Source organism: Amphiura filiformis, chromosome 2, assembly GCF_039555335.1.
Source record: "Amphiura filiformis chromosome 2, Afil_fr2py, whole genome shotgun sequence".
Classification (NCBI taxonomy): domain Eukaryota; kingdom Metazoa; phylum Echinodermata; class Ophiuroidea; order Amphilepidida; family Amphiuridae; genus Amphiura; species Amphiura filiformis.
In genome coordinates, this window is record NC_092629.1 from 27,365,557 (window position 1) to 27,380,036 (window position 14,480).

Consider the following 14,480-nt stretch of genomic DNA (forward strand, 5'->3'; position numbering starts at 1 on the left):
TTTGCATTAAGTTTTCTAAAATGTTTTCTGAATGTTATTAAAATGTTTTTATATCCTTTATTATAACCAGACATTTAAACAATTTTGTTAAAACGTTTTGTGTTTGCTGGGATAATAATTATAACAGCTTAGGCCTACTAGGCAAAGAGTATAAAACGTTTTCATTCAAAAACATTTTTGAAAACATGATGCAAAACATTCAAACACAATGTTATAAGTGTTGACAAATATATTGCAAAAATGTTTACCAACAAATAGTTTGCAATATAAATATTCTGACGTTTTTAAAATGTAATTGAATTGCTTTTTCACATAAAACGTTTTAAAACTGTTGACATTTATATAACATGAAATTTAAATGTTATTAAAACGTTTTGAACAAAACCAAAACGCATTTATAACACGTTTATAACGTTTTAAAAACATTTTGTGTGTTTGCTGGGTTGTTGATGGTAAACAGTGTTATGCTATTGACAAGAATAACTTCTTTTTTCGAAATTCGTTTTTTTTTCATTTTCCTGAGTTTTGGCGGTTAATACTTTTGTAATAGTATATTCCTTTTTGTTTTGGTTTGATCTTAAACTCAATAATTTTGAAATATTAAGGGGAAAAATCCACAAGTCATATCCATGACCTGATTCACACCACAGATATTGGAATGTGTTCACACTTTACTTCATCAAGTTTATTCTTGTGGAGTTAATTTTTCCTAAAAATTCCAATTCTTAACAAGCCGGTCAAGGTCGCGCCTTTTTTTAGCGGTATCAAAAGCTGAAAGCAGTATCGGTAATTAAGCTTAAAATAATTACTAAGAGTAGCATCTTTTTGTTTGTCTCGGCTTTGATAATTCAATTTGTTTCCGTTCTGGCTTTTTCACATTCTGTGGTAAAGTCTTAAGGGTACTGTGTGTTTTTGTGACGCGAGGTCGGTCAAGGTTGCCGGTTCATTTCTGATTAGGTGCATTTGAATTGCGTTGATTGGTAAAAGGAAAGTATGAGACAAAATTGTAGTCGGTGGGAAGTTATTTCCTGGAAATACTATGAAAAAAGACCTGGGTCAAGATAATCAATCGATCGATCAATCAATCAATCAATCAATCAATCAATCAATCAATCAATCAATTAAATAATCAATCAAACAATTAATCAATTAATCAAACAAACAATAAATCAATCAATCAAACAATCAACATCGATCAATCAATGTTCTCTTATTATGTCTAAAAACAAAATACATGATCACTGAGACAATTGTTTGTCCCATAGACAGTGAGAGGTCTGTTTGTTTATTTTCCAACTCAAGTTCCAACTTCCCACTTACTTCTTTCTGTTGTGTTAACACAGTATAATTATATTGAGGATTGGGACTACTCATTAAGCTTAATATTGTGATATCCTGTTCAAATACTGTACATATCATACTAACGTGTTTATTAATTGACAATGACATTGACTTTGACACTGTCACATGGGACCCCTACTCTTTTCGACAAGGTCACTGATAAAGTGGTAATAATTCAATTAAAGGAGGAGAGAGTGTAACACAATACTTAAGCCAATCAGTTGATTATCTGTACTTTATATGAAGAGTATTGTGGAAGATGTGCTCGAGCACCATGGCTGCTCGATGTTATTTTGGACAAAATTATAGCACATTTCGATATGTGAAAGAAGTGTGGAAAGAAACTTGATGTACACGGTTGACTTCGGGGGGTGGGAGTGGATCTTATTTCCAAGGGAGTGATTTTGTGAAAATCTTCCCAAATTTTGGACCTAATTTGACCAAAAAAGCATAAAAACCTGATTTTGTTTGTTTGATGTGCTCGCAAATTGGGATTTGTTGTGACTTTTTATTATACATTTGTTAAATATTATGATGCTTCTGTCAAAATTTACGTGACACTATAAAATGTATAGAAAACAAGGCATTCTATTTTTAAAGTGTATATAATTGTTAGCCAGTGGCGTAACCAGACCTGACATTCCGGGGGGGGGGTAAGATTTATCAAAAGTCGTAGTATTTATGTGCGAGCCTAATTGTTTTCCTATTTCCCCCCTATTTTTAGCTCTTCTTCCCAGTTTTTTTGTGTCCGGGGCAGCTTGCCACCCCCCCCCCCTGGTTACGTCACTGTTTATGGCGGTAACTCGGGAATCCTATACACCTTCAGCATTGTCAATACGTATAAATTTCTTGATAGATTTCCTTGGCAACCCACACGTTCATATTAATAAATAATCTTCATATGCAAAATAAAATATTTACTAGCATGATTAGACAGATTTCAACCGGAAATAAATAAATTTAGTTTAAATCTAAATGGGCTATTCCAGTTGAAATCCACCCCCCTATGGAAGACATGAGTTTAATCTCCCACACATGGGGTGTAAATTTTAAATTGAGTCACTCATTCAGGTAACCCAATTCACACTCTCTGAGTGGAAGATTAAGGTTATGTCTCGGGGGTATGGATTTCATCTGGAATAGCGCAATGCTACAAAGCAGCTATTGAACTCAATAACATGTTCCCCCTCTTCACAATGCACTTTTTACTCAACAAAGATACAATAGCAAAATTGTTAATTTTGCACAAAAAAGTGTCGCATATAATTGACAATTCACACCCGCCTCTATCTCGCACGTGTTGTACATCTTTTGTACAATCACAAAAATGAAGGACAAATTAGTGTCAATTGGAGAAAATTAACTATTCTTTACTCTATTGTAATGTTTGTAGATGACTTGTACACGTGATAGTGGTTTGCGGTATTTACACTGTAATGTGCCATTCCATTTAAAATCCACACTCCCCCTGTGGAAGATTTTGGAAATATCTCCCACAGGGGGAGTATGAATTTCAAATGGAATGAACACATTAGGCAGCTCCGTTTGAATTGCATACACCCTCAAAGAAAGATTCAACCTGAATCTTCCACAAAGGGAGGGTGAGTTTCAAACGGAGCTGCCTAAATGTGTTTATTCCATTTGAAATTCATACTCCCCATGTGGAAAATATTTCTAAAATCTTCCACAGGGGTAGCGTAGATTTCAACTAGAGTTGCCCAATGCGGCAGATATCATCATGTCCCCGTGAGCGTTTCATATAAATAAAATTATTTGTCAACTTTCGCCCACATAATAATAATGTTTCAGTTCACTTGTAAACATGCTTGTCCCGACGTCCAAATAATATTTTCTCTCAGCTTTCTGATGCCATAATCAAATTTTAATTTTGTTATTCTTCACTCAAAATGCTGAAATAATATTAGTGATAACTGTCAGGAAAGGTTTCTGTCCAATTTAAGCCGAAGTAACAAGGTAAAGTGAAAGAAATCCCACTGGCTATTTTGGCCGTTTAACGTGGGGTTCTATGGGGGTTATAGCATTATGTCAAAATCTAACAAACATAAGGAATTTGGCTGATCTAGAGAGAGCTTGTACACAATTATTTGCCTATAAATGCTATACATACCAATTGAGGTAGATGTCTTATTAATATGCTAATTAGGGTCAGCGGTTAACGGGGGTTATGGTTAGGGGTTAGAGTTACTAACCCCTGACCCTAATTGGCATATCGTGAAGAGTCTATATCTGCTTGCGTACCTATGTTGAGAATGGTTGCCGAATTCGACTGCTTTGCTCTCACGAAGTTTCTCATCCCTATCACTCAGGGACAGGGAAATATAGGCCTATAAAGTTCTGCATTATCTCTGTAACACGAAACGCCTTTTCTGACTAATTAATTTCGCGGATCGGATCAGCATTAGTAAAACATTGTCGGCACAAAATATCCCTAACAAAATATCCCTAACCCTAATGCTAACCCTAACACAAACCTTAATCACGACCCTAATCATAACATACACTGCATTAACATGATTAATGTTAAACTTTAACTCTAACTTTAATCCTTTTCGGACAAACAGGTTGTTCCCCACAAAAACGGTCAATTATGAAGGAAAGTGGTTCGGCAGTGACGGATCTCGGACGCTGAATGTGACTTGATAGTTGCCAATCTCCAGGCGCGGTATCCAGCATGTCCAGGAGGCTTCCTGGTCTGGTATGATAGCCTAACAAATCTGCAATGATACAAGAAGGGCACCAAAATGATTACAAGGATGTGCACTACTTTAAACAAATATGACTAACATGACTAATGTCAGTTTTACCGTCACAGAAGTCCCAGGATGTCATAAGTAACATACCTGTAAGTTAGGTAAACATAGTATAACATTATGGATCAATATCGGTCAGCCGTAACTAGGCTAATCCTATCTTTTGATCCTCCAAAATTCCAAAAACATCACATGTATCATGACTAGCTATGATTTTTGCTTTTATATATCTTCAAAAATATATTGTTTTGCCATATTTCTCTTAGCTGTCATGTTGATGGCACTGCAAGAATAAGTGTTTGATATGTATTAAGGGAAAATAAATATATGCACGTACAGGATGCACTTGTTGTTTTAGATGCGTCAGGTTTTCTTACACTTAAAGACACTTTTGCCTTCTCATTCTTAGTCTCTCCCATTCACTACTTTCTCAACTAATGTTCAATTACTCATGTCTCTCTCTGCCTGCCTCTCTGTCTAGCGGTACATGCCTCTCTCTCTCTCTCTATCTGTCTGTCGTCTTTGTCTATCTAACTGTTTGTTTAAGTCTGTCCGTGTGTGTCTTGCTCTCTCAGACGCTGTCTCTACATCATCCTCTACCTGTCTCAATATTTGCCTGTCATCTCTGTCTTCATTTGTCTCTGTCCATATGTTTGTCTGTGCGTCTGTCTTAGTCTTTCTCCGGCAGTCTCAATGTCTGTCTGTATTCTCTGTCTTCATTTGTCTCTTAGTCCATATGTGTGTCTGTTGCCTTTCTCCGTCAGTCTCAATATATGTCTGTATCTTCTGTCTTCATTTGTCTCTGTCCATATTGTGTCTGTGTCTTAGTCTTTCTCTGTCAGTCTCAATGTATGTCTGTATTTTCTGTCTTCATTGTCTTTGTCTATATGTGTGTTTGTGCGTCTATCGTAGTCTTCCTCCGCCTGTCTCACTGTCTGTCTGTATTCTGTCTTCATTTGTCTTTGTCCATATATGTGTATGTGCGTTTGTCTTAGTCTTCCTCCGTCTGTCCCTCGCTCTAACTCTCTACGTCTGTCTCTCTTTACTAACTTCTACGTCTCTACGTCTGTCTCGATCTATTTCTGTACTTGTCTCTCTAAATATTTGTCTGTCTGTCTGTATGTATGTATGTCTCTTTTTCTATCTTCGATCTATTGGAATAAATGAAATACCCTCCGTACCTAACCCTAACCCTATAACTCTATAATCATAGTAACTTTTCTATCTTCGATCTATTGGAATGACTATGTAATACCCACTGCACCTTACACTTACCCTGGCCTTATCTTATAACCCCTAACTGTAACTCTATAACCATAACTCTAACTCTATAACCATAACACTAACTCTATAACTCTAACTCTAACTCTATAACCATAACTCTAACTCTAACTCTATAACCATAACTCTAACTCTAACTCTATAACCATAACTCTAACTCTATTACCATAACTCTAACTCTATAACCATAACTCTGTAACCATAACTCTAATTTTATAATCATAACTCTATAACCATAACTCTATAACTCTATAACCATAACTCTAACTCTATAACCAAAACACTAACTCTAACTCTATAACCACCTCTCTAACTTTATAACCATAACTCTAACTCTATAACCATAACTCTAACTCTATAACCAAAACTCTAACTCTAACTCTATAACCATAACTCTAACTCTAACTCTATAACCAAAACTCTAACTCTAACTCTATAACCATAACTCTAACTCTAGCCCTAGCTCATAACCTCACCAGGGTGTGGTAGGATCTATCTTCCTTGCATGCGTGTCTCTGTTTCCCTTTCTATTTATTTTCCTGCCTGTCTGTCGAGTTGTCTGGGTGTTTGTCTGTCTGTCTGTCTGTCTGTCTGTCTGGGTGTCTGTGGGGGTGTGTGTCTGGGTGTCTGTCTGCCTGTCTTTCTATGTTCTTCATCTACGTCTCTCACTCTTCTTTGTCTTTGTAGCCTACTCATTCCTCTCGCCTCTCTTCCCCCTTTCTATCTCAACAGTCGACTTCAAAATGTATACTGAACTAATTATGCGTATCAAAGTTCCTTTAAATGTATGACGTCATTCATCTTTGTCATTCATTCCTTTCCTTCTCAGCCCGTCAAAGAGTGACACCTTCATGTTATCCTTAAAACAACACCAAACGGGAAGCACTGACTAGAGTCTTGACCGCTCTATTGGTATGCTCCATTTAACTTGAAGCTTACTGCTTCCCAACCTGAGAAATGAGCCAGGAAGTAGAACGTGTTCGATGCAAGTGTGACTGAAAAATATCGCTGTATCGAAAGACAGGGACGGACTTTCCAGCTAGAATTTCATTCCAGTACAAGTTGAGAAGTTTCTTGAACATGTTGAACTTTTGTGTCTTAAATTAAGAATCTCTGTTCATATTATTCTACATGCGATGTTCTACATCCAATCCCTCTCTATCTCCCTCTCCCTTTTCTCTCATGTCATTTCTACACAAACGTTTTACAGAAAACGTTTAAGAGTCGGGTTATTATTATAAAGGGTATAAAACGTTTTAAAGGAGTATTTCGTGATCCTAACATCCTCTTTTTATGACGTTGTTCAGTAGATATCCACGAAAAAACCTTATTCCCAAAATTTCAGTTGATTCCGATTTTGCGTTTGCGAGTTATGCATGATTTACGTCGTATATGTGTATTACACTGCTCCATAGACATAGACAATATGTTGTAATTTCGTTCTGGTATACCAGAACGAAATTCAAATTTCACGATATCTCTGCTTATCGAATTAATCTGCAAGAAATGTTTTGTACATAAACATTATTTACCCAGAGGTTTCCAATGATATAAAAATATCAACTTTTTTTGAGAAAAGTGGGGATGATGCTGTGGATCACGAAATGCCCTTTTAAATAACATTTTAAAAATATTTTTTTAAACTTAATGCAAAACATGCTAACATAATTTTACTAAGTGTTGAAAAAATATTTTGCCAAAATGTTTGCCAAAAAACACTTTGCAATAACATTTTGACAACATTTTTAAAATGATGTTGCTGTATTTTTTCATATCAAACGTTTAACATAACCCGGCATTTAAACATGTTTAAATGCTATTAAAACGTGTTTACTATCCAAAATGTTTTTATAACGGTTTAAAAAACATTTTTGTGTTTGCTTGGTCGCTCTCTCCTCCGACTCACGCTCTCCTCCTCTCATCCCCCTCCCTTGTCTCTCTCCCCTTCTCCCCTCCCCCCTATTTTTGCCCCTCTCTCTCTCTCTCTTCATCTCAGTGGCAGAGCCAGAGAGCACGGGATGACCAATCTTGGATTTTCTGTTTCATCACTTTCTCCCTGTCATGTGTTAAATGTTTGCCCCTCCAGAAATTCACTTTGCCCTTTCCACTTCCTCCAAATCAACAAACAAACAAAAACAACACAAATGGTTTTTGTGTTTGCTGTGTCTCTCTCTCTTCCACTACTCCCTCGGTCCCTCTCCTCTCGTCATCACCTCTCCCTCTCTCGTCTCTCCCTTCCTCCCCCCTCTATATCCCCCGCACTCTCTCCCTCCCCTCTCCCCCCTCTCCCCCCTCGCTCTCTCTTCATCTCCCTCCCCTATCTCCCTCCTTTCACTTTCCATCTCCCCCCTCCCTTTCCTGTCTTTCACTTCTTCCTCTCCTCTCACTTTCCCTCTCTCTCTCCACCTCTCTCTCTTTTTCTCGTTATCTCTTACAAATATATTCCCATGGTAGATGACATTCATACATCTTTTTGTAACAAAACATTCATGTTGAGAAAGAAAACATTTCTTCTATTCAATATCTGCGCGATATCTGGTTCTCAATTAGTCATTACCGTGATTAACATGAGCATACACTGTAAGGAAGTAGGTGAAAACATTGGGCTGTTCCATTTAAAATCCACACCACCCCTGTGGAAGATTTAGCTAAAGTCTTCCACAGAGGGAGTATGAGTTTCAAATAGAATAGACAGTTGGGTAACTTCCATTTGAAATACTCACTCCTGTTGTGGAAGATATGTAAAGCCATAATACAGGGGGAGTATGGGTTTCAAAATGATTTACTCTGACCAATTACATTTGAAAAACATACTTGTGGAAGATATTTTCAAAATCTTCCACAGGGGAGTGTGGATTTCAACTGGAATAGCCCAATTTCTTAGTCAAGATACTAGTACATCAAAACACAGTTTACACACATTCATGTATAGTTCAAAATGAATTTAGTCCAAGTGAAGAACACAAAATATACAATTTTGGAATGGTCTATTCCAGTTGAAATCCATACACCCCCTGTGGAAGATTTTGAAAAAAAGAAGTGGGCCAAAAACCGTTATTTTTGGGATTTTGGGCCAAAAGTGCCATTTTGGCCCAAATTTGATCTCACAGATGAACTTATCAAGTCTTTGCCATTCTAAATATGTATACTTTTATATACTTTAGACCAACAATTTAGAAGTTATGAGGCCCGAAAGTTTCCATAATTCCAGGGTTCAGACCAACCTTAACCTTTGTTACGTGGTCCGAAAAATTTGGGCCACAAAACCCGTTTTGGGGGATTTTCTCCAAAAATGTGCATTTTTGCCTAAATTTGACCCCACAGATGTATTAATTAAGCCATTCTAAATATACATATTGTTATATACTTTAGACCAACAATTTGTCATCAATCTTGTAATTTTAATCTGTTGTATGGATAACATTTTACTTTTATTTGTTAGCGCGATGGGGCACTTGCAATGCTAATTGCTCTATAGAAACATTGATTTATTATTATTAAACAAACAAATAAACAAACAAACAAACAACTCCATAAACAAAAACAAAAAAAACCTTGTCAACACCAGCAAACAAACAAACAAACGAAAAGCATCACTATAGCTGGTGGTATATCAGCATCCGTATAGTATCCCTAGTGTACGTCAGTGCACTCTCCTCCTCCCAATTAACACTAACCATGTGACCTTAGCGATACAAACCTCATCACACCTCTATAGTTAAGAAAAACAGAAAATAATTCCGAAAGGGGAGAATTTGATTATCATCACTCCATTGAAAGGCAGAGAACTACGACTATATACAGCAGGTTTGATTTGGAGATGTATATAAAAAAAGTCCCCAAAAGACTTGTAATATTGATGAAGAACTAGTAAAAATCTCTTGCGAAAATAATTGAGATTTCGATACAAAAGAAGCTTTTTACCTTGCGCCAACTTAATGAAAATAAGCTTTATATGTGTTGCTTATTAACCCTTTACCTGCGTACTAACATGGTAGAAAATATACGACATTTTATAAAACAGCGAAACGTTAGAAACGGAACTTTTACATAATTATTCAGATTCGGATTCATATTCATATTCATATTCATATTCATATTCATATTCATATTCATATTCATATTCATATTCCTATGGGGGTATTATAACAGAACCTTTTCGTGTTGTGCCCTTGAGGTAACAGACTCGCTGTGGAGGAGGTGTAGCGATAGCAACATTACATGGAGGAGCATGGCCTAATCGCCAATGAAAGAGAGATGGGCACTCCGTTCACTGCTTATACAGGATCGTCTCCTTTACTTTTACCTTTACAAATATGCAAAAAAATCGGGTTTGAAAAAAAAATAAAGGTATATTCTGAAAAAAGATCGTACATTAAGGCTTTAAATCTTAACCTTAAACAAGGAGAACCTAAAAAGTCGTCATCTGGTTCTACAAAGAAGTACATGTAAAGAGTTCTGCAAAGGCCAGAAAGAACCATCTTAAAAATAAAAAAGGTTCTGTAAAGACCACAGAGAATCATTTAGAGTTTTTTTTCGAATACTGATTCCAAATATGGTCATGAAAATGTACAAAACAAATTGAAACTTGTCTGTAAGTCGACACCTCTCGCGCGGAAATGTAATCTCAGCTATTATGTTTGATACACTGTAAATAGAGGGGTTAAATTTTAGGCTCAATCAATCAATCAACCAATCAATCAATTCATCCATCCATCTATCCATGAATCATCATCTTCATCTTCAAGCTCCATCTTCATCTTCATCTTCATCCCCATCTCCATCATCGTCTTCGTCATCGTCATCTTCATCTTCATCTTCATCTTCATCTTCATCTTCATCTCAATCTCCGTCTCCATCTCCATCTCCATCTCCATCTCCATCTTCATCTTCATCTTCATCTTCATCTTCATCTTCATCTCCATCTCCATCTCCATCTCCATCTTCATCTTCATCTTCATCTCCATCTCCATCTCCATCTCCATCTCCATCTTCATCTTCATCTTCATCTTCATCTCCATCTCCATCTCCATCTCCATCTCCATCTTCATCTTCATCTTCATCTTCATCTTCATCTTCATCTTCATCTTCATCTTCATCTTCATCTTCATCTTCATCTTCATCTTCATCTTCATCTTCATTTTCATTTTCATCAATATTTTTTATTATCTATTGGCATGTCATTGGAAATCATGAGTCATTAAAAATTGCACTTATTTCCCTTTTAAAGGACATTTTTGTTGCTGTTGTTAACGAATCCGGACGACAGAGGGCAATCTACTACGATCGTGTACGGTGTCTTGGTGTTGACATTACCCGACTTTGAATTAGTCGTGACTAGAGATCCAATTCAGCCTAAATCATGTATATTTTGATTCCATCATGCGTTGAACATTACCCCGATTTAGTCCCTACTGATGGAGTATAAGGTTATTACTTCTGATGTAAATCCGGTAGGGCACCCTTCTCCCAAATTTACAAAAGTGTACACCCCATCAGTTTTTTTTAATGCATAAGAAAAAAAAAAAGGGTCCACTTTAACTCCCCCCCCCCCCAAATAATGTCCATTTTGTCAAAATCCGCATACCCACAACAATCCTGCGCACAGGCCTGAGCAGGCCCTTAGCACATGCACTTAAAACCTCCAAAAGATGACTGTTTTCTTCAAAATTGACAAGAGTATGACCATCCATAATTATTGTCTGTCGACCAATAGGCCTATGATAGGACTTAGTCATGGTGGCTCTGAAAAGAGCCGTTTGGGTTTAATGTGCAAACAATACTGCATTTTGACCACATATCAAATTTGCTGATGATATTTCAAAATCTCAAATGTGTTGAAGAAAACCACGGGGAATAAATCTGTGCATTTCCTTACAAATCATTAAGTATCAAGTTAAACTTAACCGTTTAAAATAGAAAATAAAAAATATGTCTCTTTCAAATTCGGATGAATCAGGTAACCGAAATCCCTTTCAATTTATGTTGTTATCATAATCATACAACGCTGAATTCGCACATAGCGATATATGAATTACATCCATCTCAAAACGGATCCGGATGTTTTCTTTACCTGATTCCGTTACCATGGTAACTATTAGTAACTTACACATGATGAAAGATGAATGGATGAATATAGTAGAAGAGAAAACAGTTATATGACCTTTGCCCTACAAAATCCTAGAATTTAGAGTTTGTCATGCACAAGAAGAAATAGTATTGCAAGCAGCAAGCACGAGCTTTATATACATGAACCATACTTTCCTTTCGTTCTAGTTTTTCGTTCTTCATATTCTCCTTTTTGTGAAATCCGCCTTCTTGTCATTTTATTCTTTAAAAGGCAATCTATGATATTGTTTTAAGACAGAACATTAAAAATTCATCAACATTGAGATTTTGATATTTTTGGAAGAAACATTATAGCAAAGGAGTAAATCTGGCATCCAACATGAAGCCTTCCACAGTCCACACGCCCTCCCGATCCCCTCCCTCAGTATGGACCGGTACCGATGTGACTTTGGCAAAGACTAGGTTTTAGGTGCAGAGATATGTAGCCTAACCCCTCCCTCCCTGAATGATCGCGATGGGTGTTTGGCAAAGACTAAGTATTAGGTTACAGAATCTGTAGCCTAAAACAGATCGAATTAATATCGGTTCATTCAGTGTGTTTGTTTTTATCATGTTCATGTGAAAGATAATAGTTGAGTAAGCCAAGCTAAACATAGAGTTGTGCCTAGACCAAGATTTAAATGACTTACCAAAAATGTGTAAAAAGGAGGTATAACGGTGTTATCTTACCCACAACACCTTGGACTATTATGACCCTTGTCAAGGCAGACAATAATTGCTTTCCCATGATACATTGAGCTATTTGTCTGAATCACGCGTGGGACTATTATGCAATACTGGGAAAAGATCGTTATTCCGAAGGACCGTTATTCCGAAGGGTCGTTATTCCGAAGGTCCATTACTCCGAATAGGTAATATTACTTCGTTCCGAAGGGTCCGAAGGCTCGTTACTCCATAGGATCAATAGGCCTACTCCGAAATTCGGAGTAATGACCCTTCCACAAGAAGGTTATTGTGAGCAAAACTGAGCCTAAAAACATGATAAATATGCATCTTGGGTGAAGGGCATTGGGGAAAACATGTAAAAAAAAAAATCATCTTTGGGGGAAAACGGGCAAAAAAGCACTTATTAAGCCTGCACATTATGCACATCTTATAGTATTGAGTGCCCTCGGGTTAAGCATTAGTTTCTAAATGCATTGCAATGCATGACGGGAAAGCCTACATCTTTGCTGTACACCCCGCACGTCATGCAGGTGATGATTGTGGTCTAGGCATAGAAGAGACCCGCGGAATACCAAAACGTCCAGGTTGACACCCTGTTAAATGAGGCATGCATCACAGACAAACTCGCTACTGTTACAGCGCAAGGTGAAAAGTGATTTGTTTCTAAAGCTTTGTTTACAAATCATTTATTTTCCAGATGACATCAAGATGTACTGTCATTTTGAGGTAATTTCCGTATAACGTTCTAATATAAACGCGAGGATTTAGTTACTCAAATCGCGTTAGGTGGCTGTCCGGGTGTGTTATGATTTCTAAGAATAGATATCATGTTGAAAAATGGGGAAAAGATCAAAGTTTTTTATAATCATGAAAAAGTGCTATGAAAAGTAGGCCTATACAACACTTTTCTAGTTGTCCCGGGTAGTTATACGAACTAAGATGCTTTAGAACAGTTTTAGAGCCACTGAAATGGACGATTTATGTAGCTTATGGTATGGTCATAATAATTTCCTTGTAGCAAGCACTTTTACTTTTGTTCAGAATAATGCAAAACGCATGAAAACTCGCTGTACGACATTTCCAATCTTTTTGAGGCAACCAACATGTGCCCTTTAGCATGTTAATGATGGTATTAAATTTACTCTTAAATTAGTCTTAATTAGCCTAAATTGGGCGATTTGCCCGATCATGCCCCATCAGAATTCAAGGGTGTTTTCCCACGGAACGATCTTTTAAGGAAAAAATAAAAATAAAAATAAACAAACAAACCAAATCACAAACTATGACTTTTTCATTGCCCAGGTTTCATTGTCACCTTAATTATATACCGTCAAATAAAACGGAATTGTACAAAATTACGCAGGTGACGATTAAATGCGCGAGGGCGCTATTACTAGTTAAAGAACGGACGAAGCAATTTTCGGTGCATTCAACAAGCTCTGGCTTGTCCGGAATTGTTCTCTTAAAATCACCGCAGTTATCTTCTAAAGTGAATTAATACTGCTGTAATTATCATAGAGATATCTAATCATTATAAATCACAATGTCTACAATGTTGAGACATGAATAGAAATAATTTGATTTAAAAAAGATAGAATTAGCGCAGTGTTGTGTCTCTGGATGTCGAGGGATGATATTTGTAATACAACTAACATTCATGCTTGCTTGATAGATATGTCACAGAGCAGATAGGCGAACATTTTGGCGATGCTTTTATCAATAATACAGGTTCTTTAATTCCTCTCTGACTTTGATTTTGCTCGTTTCTTTGTTTTTCTGTTTTCGATATATTTTCTTTCTTTATTTTCTTTTCCTTTCTTTAATTTCACTTTCTTTTACATTGTTCGTTAGTTCGTTCGTTCGTTCATTCGTTCATTCATTCATTCACCATTCATTCATTCGTCCATCCATCCATCCATCCATCCATTCATTCATTTATTCATTCATATTTCTTTCCTTTATAGTTTCTTTCTTTCTTTTCATTCTTTCTTTAGCATTTCTATATCTATGCCTTTCTTTCTTCTTTCCTTCATTTCTCCCCTTCATTTCTTTATTTTAGCCTTTGTATTTCTTATTCATTCTGACAGCACAAAGGAACTCACAGCCCTATCACTATAAATAATCCTTGCAAAAATATGGTGTTTCCCGTGGCCAAATCGACAAGCTTTTTTCTTTACAATGGTTTAAGAAAAAGTTGTCGTTGTCATCGGGTTGTTGACAAAACAAAAAGTTATCAACAACACCAACATCCCTAAAGCCAATACGTGCTTTTTGCCCGCTCAAAGCGGATAA